The sequence below is a fragment of the Cryptomeria japonica genome, chromosome 11 (assembly GCF_030272615.1).
Source record: "Cryptomeria japonica chromosome 11, Sugi_1.0, whole genome shotgun sequence".
NCBI classification, from domain to species: Eukaryota; Viridiplantae; Streptophyta; class Pinopsida; order Cupressales; family Cupressaceae; genus Cryptomeria; species Cryptomeria japonica.
This window is the reverse complement of record NC_081415.1, coordinates 431,654,170-431,665,213: the sequence shown is the minus strand read 5'-3', so window position 1 is coordinate 431,665,213 and position 11,044 is coordinate 431,654,170.

The window sequence follows — 11,044 nt, the reverse complement described above, 5'->3', positions numbered from 1 at the left end:
TTAATTTCAAATTTGCATAATGAGGAATTATTGAATCTTCACCTTAATTCATTCATTGGATCTTCGGATTTAATTTGTATAATATTTGCATGACGAATTTTGGACAACTCACACTTTCCTTTATACTTTGTGTACATTGAAGTTGGATTTATGTATGGAGAGGAAGAAGTTGAAATGCCTGTAGAAAGAAGGAAACTTTCTAATTTGGGTGCAGAGCTAGGAACAAGTTTGTGGTATCTTCACACACCCTGTGCCTATCCCTTCTCCAACCTTCCAAAGCCTGATCTTTTCATTCACAACCCAACTCACCATCAAAATATTGTCCTGACAAACTGAGACACCCAAAAATCAGTCCTTCCAACTCATGTAGCACTTGGAAGAATTATCATGTGGCCCTACAAAGTCAAAGAAGATTAAATACATGATTACTAGGGTCATCTCACTCCTTGACAAGGATTTTCAATGTGGGAATGACCCCCAAATCATTTTCTTACTATCTCAGGTTACCCTAGTTTAGGGTATTGGCAGTTTTTACTAAATCTTCTCTAACTTTGTAAAAAATGAATGAAAATGGATGAAACGAAAGGGAAATGACAAATAATCCACTCCTCTAACATATCCAATAGATCTCCCAAGTCGGTGAAGTAGTTAATACAAAGAAAACTTCTTTTTAGTAGACTTTTACATCTGAGAACACAAGAAATCACTAATAGTATTTGGATGGGCCCTTACTTAAATAAAGATAAGCCTGCTAGGTCATCACTTCGAATTAAATAAGAATCCATTATTTGCCATCTACTTGATCAAAATTTGAAACAAATCAATTCAGACTTGGATTTCTTGTAAAGGAAGCCTTCTTTTGCCTTTCCTTATACTCCTTATAATTATACAAATATTAGCCTAGAGATATTTCATTTGGCCCATCTATCCATTTGATTCGAATTTCAACAACTCTAACAACTTTATTTAGTTTGGAAATGGAATTCTCTAAGGCTTTCACCACATTGGCAGCATGAGATGTAGCCAAAATTAACCCCATACATTCATTCAAGACTTGTTCATCAAATTTACTATTTGGCCCAAAGTTCCCTTCCACCTTCTTATCCCATTTAGACAAAATAACTTATATAGTGTCCAACCAATCCTTATCTGATCTAAAGGAATGAGCCCCCAAATTGATTGTTATGTATTCATCATAAGCCCGATGCTCATTTAACATGGGATAATGGCACTTTACCATCTTAGTTATTTTTCCTTTTGTGATTTCTAGCTTGAATATTAGCTCGCTAGACTACTTTGAATGAATCCATTATCTTCATCTCTCAATACATCAGCTTCTTTGATTTTATTTTCACTCAACATTTTAATTTCACTTCCTTGCATCTTTATCTCATTTATTAGAACAGGTTGACATTATTAATTCCAACTTAATGGCTTCATCATAAACATTGTAGAACTTAGCAAAGAAGGTTCTGATGTGATTCATTTGCTCCATAACCCATGTATCCATCATTGTAGTTTTACCCTTCATAGCATACAAATATTCCATTTCATTTTTAGGAAGAAAAGTAGGCATCAGTATCCCTGAAACTTGAGAAGCTCAAGGGGCATCAAGATATTTAAAGAGTTGTTCATGTACTATGATACTAAATAGCCTTCCTTTCTTGTTTAGATTGGTATCATTTTTGCATCCTTAACTTTATAGTCTCAGTAGTTGCTACTTCTCCCCATTTAGTTTAATTTCTAAATTTCACTCGAGTTCCCTAATAATCAAAAGGATTCATTTCTCAGTCATCCTTGTTTGGCATTGGGATAGCGATGTTTGCAACTATCTCTCCTTTTGCATAGTTTTAGGTGGCATATGAGGTTATTGCCTTCTTTGGCTTCCTTGCAGCCTCAACCTCAACGATCATCTTTTGCAAACTTACTTTCTTCAATACTCTCTTCTTTATCCTTTCAAAGTTGAATTGTAGCCACTTAGGAACATCTAGATTCTCATTGCTTTGGATGGATGGGTTCATGGTAGTTACAACCTACTTTGGCCTTTGTTCTTCATCTTGTTTCTTGTGCACCTAAGTTTAAAATTTTGGAGGAGTCATCTTGGGGGTGGGGGCCTAGATAGATCCTCTTTTTTTGTTCTCCATGCTTCTTTGACTCCATATTTTTTCTCTCTTAATTTTGTTTGGCCTTAGGCTCTGAAAATAAATTTTATTGGTCTTATATTGTCATGATAATTCTTGAGTTGTCTTGGTCCACACCCTTTTCTGTTGCTTCTTGTGTTTGCACTTGGGTAGGAGTAACAATAGGTGTATCATGCTAACTTGGGTATCATGCTATGTACCATATTATGTTGTGTGCAGGGCTCCAAATTAGATTTGGTACGTGTTTGGGCATGAGGACGGTCTGGTATCTCTATGTATCAGATAGTAAAAAGCAGTAAGAGTGAAGAATTTGGTGGGAATACCAAGCAATTGGTATTTTGAAGTGGTTGATGACAGAGAGAGGGGTGAGGGGACCCTATGCAACCTTTAGAAGGGTTTGTGGATCAAAACCAAATGAAATAGATTAAATTTCTATGATTGTCCTAAGGGTATTAATTGTCACAGTCATAGTTTTACTAGTGACATTGTTTTTGTTTTGACAGAGTTGTGTTTGTAAACCCAAGTGTGGACATGTAATGGAGTCATGAGATGTCTTAAGACTACATCAATACTTAACAACAACATAGTGTGTAGGCACCTAAAATATGAAAGGACTACATATTGGAAGGAGATAATCATCCATACTTAACACAAGCTTTTGTAGCTCATGTAGACTCAAGGTGAGTTGCAAAATGACCATCAATGAGTGTGAACCCTGTCTTCACAAATTATGATCAGTTGCCATGATACTTGACCCTATCCTCATGTTGTTGGCTCAATTCATATTAGTTTTCCCAAGCCTAGAAGCCAATTAATGTATCCAAGGGTGAAGAATGGACTGTATGATCATTCTCAACAGTTTGATCATTCTCAATTCAACTAAAGGTCCAAAGTGCTCATTCTCAACAATTTGAGTTACAACTATTAATTCCCAATGCTTGACGACTCCATATTCTCAGTTCCTTCTGACTTATATTTCATTTTCATGAGTCAACTTATAGTTCTTAATTCAGTTATAGGTTAGTATCTTGTGTATTGATTATACCTCTTAGTTTGATAAGGTTTTGGGTGGATTTTAATCTCTAATTTGTAGGAAAAAGTTTTCCTATAAATGTAATTTCAAAATTCATTTTGAGGATCTAAGAATTGATTATTTAAGGTCCAAGTTTAGTAACACTACTTAGTTTGTTTTCTTTCAAAAGACATTTAGCAAGAGGTTGTAGATTGAATACTTGTGCTTTGCTGGTATATTTCAAAGAATTAATGGAAATGAAGTTCATAGTTTGCAATGGTATTGGTAGTCTTTTTTGATTGCTTGGTATTCTTCTATTTATTTCATTTTCCTTAGTCTTGAATTAATATTTACATTTATGAAACGTCTTCTTTTTTATAATCAATTTGTGCATCTTTCGTGGTGATTGAGGTTAATAATGAACATGTGAATGTATAGTAGTAGTTGTTCTAGAGCTTTCCTTGGTCTCATTTCTATGTTAGAATTGGCAATTTTGGCATGATAAATTATTTACATACAAGGTTATTTCTAGATTTTTTTGATAATGTGGGTTTAGGTAATACGGATGATTCATTTTCTCATAGCCTTGTTCTATCTTTTGCAATTTATTTTAACCTTTTAGCTTAGGCAGATTGAGAAATCGACATTTCAACTTGATAAGTGACATTTTCCCCTTGAACAAACTGGCCACATGAACACTTTGTTATCTTGTATCATTGTTACCTTGGGAGGTCTGGAATAACTTTAGTTTCTACTATTTTATAAGAGAGATTAAATGGCGATACTTAGTCTATGTTGAGTGTGTCAAAAGACCCATCAACAAAATTGGCTCTAGAGGGAGGGAAAGAACAAGCTGGAGCGTATGCCATTGTTCTCTTTTGAGAAGTTCAAGAGGGTTCAAATATTAACTCCCAACAAAGGAAAATTATTAGAGCTTGGAATCATCACTAGATCCAAAGGAAATAAAGGAAAAGGACACAATAATTTGATTAATAAACATTTCAATAATATAAAATTCAAATATTATTTAAATAATTTTGTGGTTTCAACTCAAATAGAAAGCATTGCTAAAAAAAATGAATACACATTTGTCTAAGAAAATAGTAATGAGCTCAACATATTATTAAATTTCATTATCAAGGATATGGCACATGTAGAAAAATATATTTTGGATAACACAAAGATAAAAATTACAAGGAAAGGTTTACACAAAGCACCTATAGACTTTTCTACATGATGTTACTAAAAAGGAGCTTACTAATTACAGTGTGAATCTCAAATTTTGTTTCTAAATTGACACACTCATTGTCATTGATCTATGGAATAGTTAAGAGAACTTCCTTGACCCAAAATTATATCAATACCATAACAATTCCTTAACCCTATTCTCGATTTTGGACCACTAGTGTCTTAGTCACTTGACCCTATTCTTGATTTTGGACCACTAGTGTCTTAGTCACCAAGCTCAAGAGATTCAATCAATTGTTGAGAATATCATCTTAAAGGTAGTTATAGACAAGAGTTATGGCCTCGACAAATGGGGGTGCCAAATAAATAATTTTCCAACAAACATTTTCAGTTTTCCATTAGGTTTGTCCTTATTTGAATGCTCATTTCAACTTCCAAGGACACTAGTTAGTACTAGGTGTGATGATTCTTTGGTTCCACCAAGATCCCTAATATACTACTTTTAATAAGTTTTCCTTTTTTTCAAAGCTATATAGTGGCTGAATTTGAATCATGTAACAGAATAGAAGGCATTCATCTCTACTACAAAGTTTACCCATTTTGTAAACACACTCGAATAAAATGAAGATCATTTTGTTCATCTATATTGTAATTATCAATTTTTTGTTTTATTTTGTTTAGCTATAATGATATTGAAGAACTAGCTACTAACTCCTCAAATTCTTTCAAGTTGCTGATCTAGGTGGCTTGAGGAAAACAAAGATCAAGGATGATGAACTAATTTGTGTTGATGCTCTGAAGTAACCAAAATAAAAGGTGAGCCCCATTGGAAAGGTCATTTGGCAATTGAACTCCCTTCAAATCCTAGGTAAGTTGTGACACAAGAACGAGAGGAAAACACCTGGATTTGAATATGAACAACTTGTTTGTCTTCAAGAATTACTTCCCTTCTTCTTTGATTTGGCTTAAGTTTGATCTTTTTCACTAGATTGCATTAATCTCTGCTTGAATTCATATCAGGACTGCATATACTTGTTTACAGAATCCAATGTAGATTGAAATCCATCTTTGTCAGATTATTCACTTAAATCTGCACTTCATGAATTCTCCTTAAAATCTGATTACCTCAATTAAAATATGAATTTGTATCTTTGCCTTGTCATTTACTTATGCTCTCCTTATGATCTTATTTTGAATTTAAATCCCCCAAATAGTTGTGTTCATGTGACACATCTTTCCCTTCAAAGGCCAGCTTGTTTATTTCCTAAGTGCCACACCTTACATTGTGTCCTTAAAAAATCTTGTTTGATTCTCCATTTTTGAGTGTGTGGGTCCCAAAAGGATGATATGATATGGTGGAGAGAAATACGAGGGGGGAGTGGTAGAAAATGTTAAGGGTAGTTGCTACGTGGAGAAAGAGGAGGGAATGGGATGTGTGGGGAAAGGGGGACATAAGGGATATAAATGATGAAAGAAGGAGATATGTGGGGAGAAAGAGGTTTAGGATGTGGGAGGTAGAAGGGGTTGGAGCTAGGATATGTTGGGGAATAAAGTGGAGTGGGAGGTATAAGGGGGTAATGAAATGGTAAAGGGGATGTAGGTTATAATGGGAGTTATAAGGGGCAAGGAAATAGGGTAAGGGGGTAGGGTGGTAGGTTAGGATAGGGATAGGATATGGGTAGGATAGGATGGGGGTAGGTCATAAGATTGAAAGGGTAGGTTAATATGTGTGTGGTTGAGGTAAGCTTAGGGAAATAAAGGAAGTAAGAGTTATGGGATGTGGGTTAGAATAGGTGATTTTAGGGGAATAAAGGGGTAAAGGGGTAGGTAGTGTGGAGGGGAGCGTGAGATAGAAGGTATGAGGGGAAGGGAGATGCTAGGATAGAATAGGGATAGGGGTAAGGTGGAAAGGAACTTAGTTTACAGAGGTGAGAGTGTAAGATGGAAGGGTAAGTTTAAGTTAATATGTGAAGGAGGTTAAGGCATGGGGTATGAAAGGTGGATGGAGGATAGAGGATAGGAAGGTAGGTGAGTTAGAAGGTATGGTAAATGGAAGTGAAGAGTGTTAGGGGAGGTGGAAATGGGAGTAAATGGAAATGGGAGTGATTGGGTTTGGGCACCCACTAACGGGATCGGCAGAAGTGGAAGGGATTATGCCTTGGTTGGGCAAAGGGAATGTTAAGCCTCACTTCATTTCAAAGAGAAAGAATTGGCCAGCTCCTGAGCAACTACGAACAAAAGGTTAACATCAAAGACTCAACAACAACCAATCAAGCTAAGATAACTAACCTAGAAAGCAAAAAAAAGGGGGTCCCCATTTGCAATGGAGCGATGTGTGAATACATTACAACAAGATGTCACTCTTTCCACTTACCTTTGTTTTTGGGAATATGCATAACACTATTTTGGAAATGATAATATAGATCCTCATCCATTAAAAAATAATTATAATGGTAAAATTAATAGACCTTGTGTAGGGTCCTCCAAGCCTAGAGTAAGGAGTTTGAAGCATAGATACATTGATTTGGCCTTGTGGCCATCAATGAGTGTTGACCCAATAGGAGATGTCTTGAGACTAACAATTTTGGAAGTGTGGCATTGTTGAGAGCCAACACTTAGGTGTGAACCCTGTCTTCACAAATTATGATCAGTTACCATGAAACTTGACCCTATCCTCATGGTGTTAGCTCAATTCATATTAGTTTGCCCAAGCCTAGAAGCCAAGTAATGTATCCAAGGGTGTCTAGAAGAATGGAGAGTATGATCATTGACTTCGTATGTTGAAACCATTATACATGCCCCTCCATTAAGGGTATTGAGGAAGATTGGTATAGTGTATTTTGGTGAAGAAACATGATGTGAGAAGTTTGATGTAGAGGCAAGGGTAGAACTCAATATTTCATATTAGGACAGCAACCACATTGATTAGGCAAGTCAAATAAGGTCTCTCCAATGTTTAGGATACACAAGGGCATCATTAGTCATGTAAGTATGCATTAGCATGGGAATGGATAGTTACTTTCCTTTTATACTAACTTGGGTCTATGACTCTCAATGGTGTTCATCCCAAAAGTATATGTAATACCATTCACTTGCACCCAAGGTGTGATTGAGAATTTTGTCTTACTTGTCACCATACTCTCGATGACTTCACAACATTGATAATGAATTCACATTAAACACTCATGGATTACCCCAATTAGACATTAGTCAACTTAAGATATGATACAAGGATTGCAAACCACAAAGCCATTAGCATATCACCTGCTCTAAATCACCACAAAGCCATTAGATATGTTTTGAGATGAAAAAGAAGAGTTAAATGGTTTTGGTTCAATTTGCATATGGTTTTGGTTCAATTTGCATAAATTCTATGTTCAAGTAATTTAATTTGGTATATTATTTTGAAACGTGATTTCATAACTAACATTTCAACTTCTATATAACTAGTTCTATAGCTCAATTTTTTTGTCTGTGAAGAAAGACCATGTCAGACAATATCAGCAAACAAAAAAATAAGGAGACAATTGCTAGATTGTGGTCTAACTTGAAAAGAAAAGGTGATGGAAAATGTTATTGTCCCTACAAAATTTGTAAGGGGTTAAAAACTAGAATAATTCTAATCAAAACAACTAAGAAACATTGTAGGTTGCATGGTCACATTGAAGGGGGGCTTGATTATCATCCATTGGTAAGTTTTTCATTATATTGTTTTAACAATTTATATACATTAAATCACTTGATGATGAGATCGTGATCATGGTTTATTTATGTTTATCAATTTTATATAGGTCGAGCACCCTGGAGCACATGATATGGATCAACACAACCCGGAGAATATGGTTTTCAAAGTGGAGGAACATGGAGGTGTGAATATCAAAGCTGAAGATAATGATCCCATGGAAGATGACGATCATGAGCCACAAAACACAATTAAAGATGATGGTACAAATACATTGATCCATGACACATTTAGTATTGCCCCAGCTGACCATGATGATGAAGATGACCTTTATGTTGTTCATGATGTCCCTCTACTTGAGAAGGCATCTGAGGCCCTTTACGAAGGCTCCCAGACAACTCTTCTCTTCGTTGTATTGCTATTGGTGAACTTGAAGGTTATGAATGGTTTATCCAATGTAAAAATCTCACGTATGTTAAGGTATGTCATATATGTCATTATAGTTAATAAATGGTGAATCATGTACCATTAATATTCTTTATATTAACAAATTATATTTTTTTGTTGTAGATTGATAGGTGAGTTTTTGTTACCACCATCAAATATTCTACCTCGCTCATACTGAGAATTATCTGCCATTATGAAAGATATTGGAATGGAGTATCAAGCAATAGATACTTGTCCCAATGATCATATTATATATCACAAACAACATGAATTTCAAACTGAATGCCCTGAATGTCATATCAGTAGATATCAAACAGATCAAATAACAAAAAGGGTGCCTCGCAAGGTTCTTTGTTATATTCTTATTATTACACGTATGCAACCATTATTCAAGTGCACTAGATTGGCACAATTTATGGATTACCATGCACGCAATAGAAGTCGAGATGACATTATTCGAATGTCTGTGGATGGTTCAGCATTTATGGACATAGAGGAAAAGTTGCCACACTTTAAACAAGAACCTCGTAATCTCAGGGTTTCATTGGCAGTGGATGGTGTCAATCCATTTGGAGAGCTGAGATTTGTTTACTCGGTGTGGCAAGTTTTTTTTATCAACAATAACATTCCTCCATGGATGCCAATAAAGAGGGAGCACATAATGTTGGCAATGATTGTTATAGGTATTTTATCATTTAATAGTTGTCTACATTTAATTATAAATATTGCAGTAAAATGGTCATAATAATTATGTAATATTTTTGTTCATTCGATTAGGTAAGTACCAAGTTAAAGATATGAATGTATATATTGAGCCTCTTATCGACGAGTTGTTGGAGTTATGGAATTGTGTCACTATGTATGACATCTCTAGACCAATAGGACAAAGACAATTTCAATTCCATGCGATGCTTGTATGGACAAATACATGAGGCCCTAGGGCTAAAACATTTTTGTGGTATGTTATAGTGCTCAAGTTGCGCATCATAATTATAATTAAAAAAATTAACATATTTAATCCAATTATACATTATCTTGTAGGTATTCAAACAAAGGGAAAATTTGCATGTCCATTTTGTGGTCCAAAGATGAAATCTCGTCATTCAAAAATTTTAGGAAAGCAGGTGTTTGATGAGTATAGGCACTTTCTCCACAAATATCATAAGTATCAAAATACTAAAAAACATTTTTTCAATGGGAAAGAAGAGAATACATCAAAGCCATGAAGAATGACACCTCACCTGTGGAAGTTGGAATATAATAGAATTAATCGTCAAGGTAATGTCATTCCATCTAATGGTTTATATCATAAAACATCTTTTATATTGTGTTTTGTTTACTCATGATGTGATTGATGATTGTGAAGGTCGTCAAGGCATAAATGACCACCTTCCTAAGGGACTAAAAAGTTGTCCCTGCCAATTTTGTAGGTTGCCCTACTACGAGAAGTTACAAATTGTGCATTTGTTTGATACTATGCATATTGGAAAGAATATAACAGAGACATTATGGAAAATAGTGGATGGAAGGCGTGACAAAGAAAAAATTGTCAAAATTTATAGTGACATTCAGGAATCCAATCATGCAATGAAAAATGTCATTCAATCAAATAGCCATGGAGACTAGATTAATATAAGTGACCTTCCTTGGTTATTAACGGACTAGAAAAGAAATGCTATAAAAGAATTCATACGAAAAATTCAATTTCCCACAGGATTTGCTGCGAACATAAACAATCTCATATCAAAGAAAAGTGAATTTGGGTTAGGGATGAAAACGCATGATTGGCATACCTTCATTAAGGTAATTCATGTTCTTGTGTTTTTACTATATATTTGTATATTGCGCATGTACTTTTCATTGTATTATGTTAGAAAATAATGAAAATATAATTTTATAATTGTTGTAGTACATTCTACCTCTATCTCTCCTAGATGACTTCGACAATAATGTCAAGCAAGTCATATATGATCTTGGAAAATACATGAGGTAAGTAGTGATATTTGTTCAGTTCGTTGTATAGATATTATATTTGCAATTTGTTTTACTTGTTATGTAATATATTTTTTTGTGTCTTGAATATCTTGTAGGTGGTTGTCATGTAAAGAAATCCATAAAGAAGATATAAAATATTGGAAGAGAAAAATTCCCCATCTAATGTGTGAAATGCAAAAGTGTCTACCTTTAGCTTTTTTCAATGCACAAGAACACTACCTCATACACCAAGTTGAAGAGATTGAATTGTGTGGACCTATACACACTAGGTCAATGTGGATGGTTGAAAGGCACTTGAAATTTTTGAAGGCTTTGGTTCGACAAAGAGCACATCCTGAGGGTTCTATGGTGGAGGGATATATGGTATACTAGACTATGGTGTACATTTCTAAATATCTTTCTAGGTTTGCAGCAAAGATACACGTGGATTGCATTTGGGTTCCCAACCCCATTAACAAATTCGAAGGGGAGTACTTGACGGGGAAAGGTAGATTGAGGAAAGTGAGAGGTAATTATAAGATGTTATTGTAGTTAATTAATTCTTAATCTTCAAAATAAATCGGTTGTAAGACGTCTATT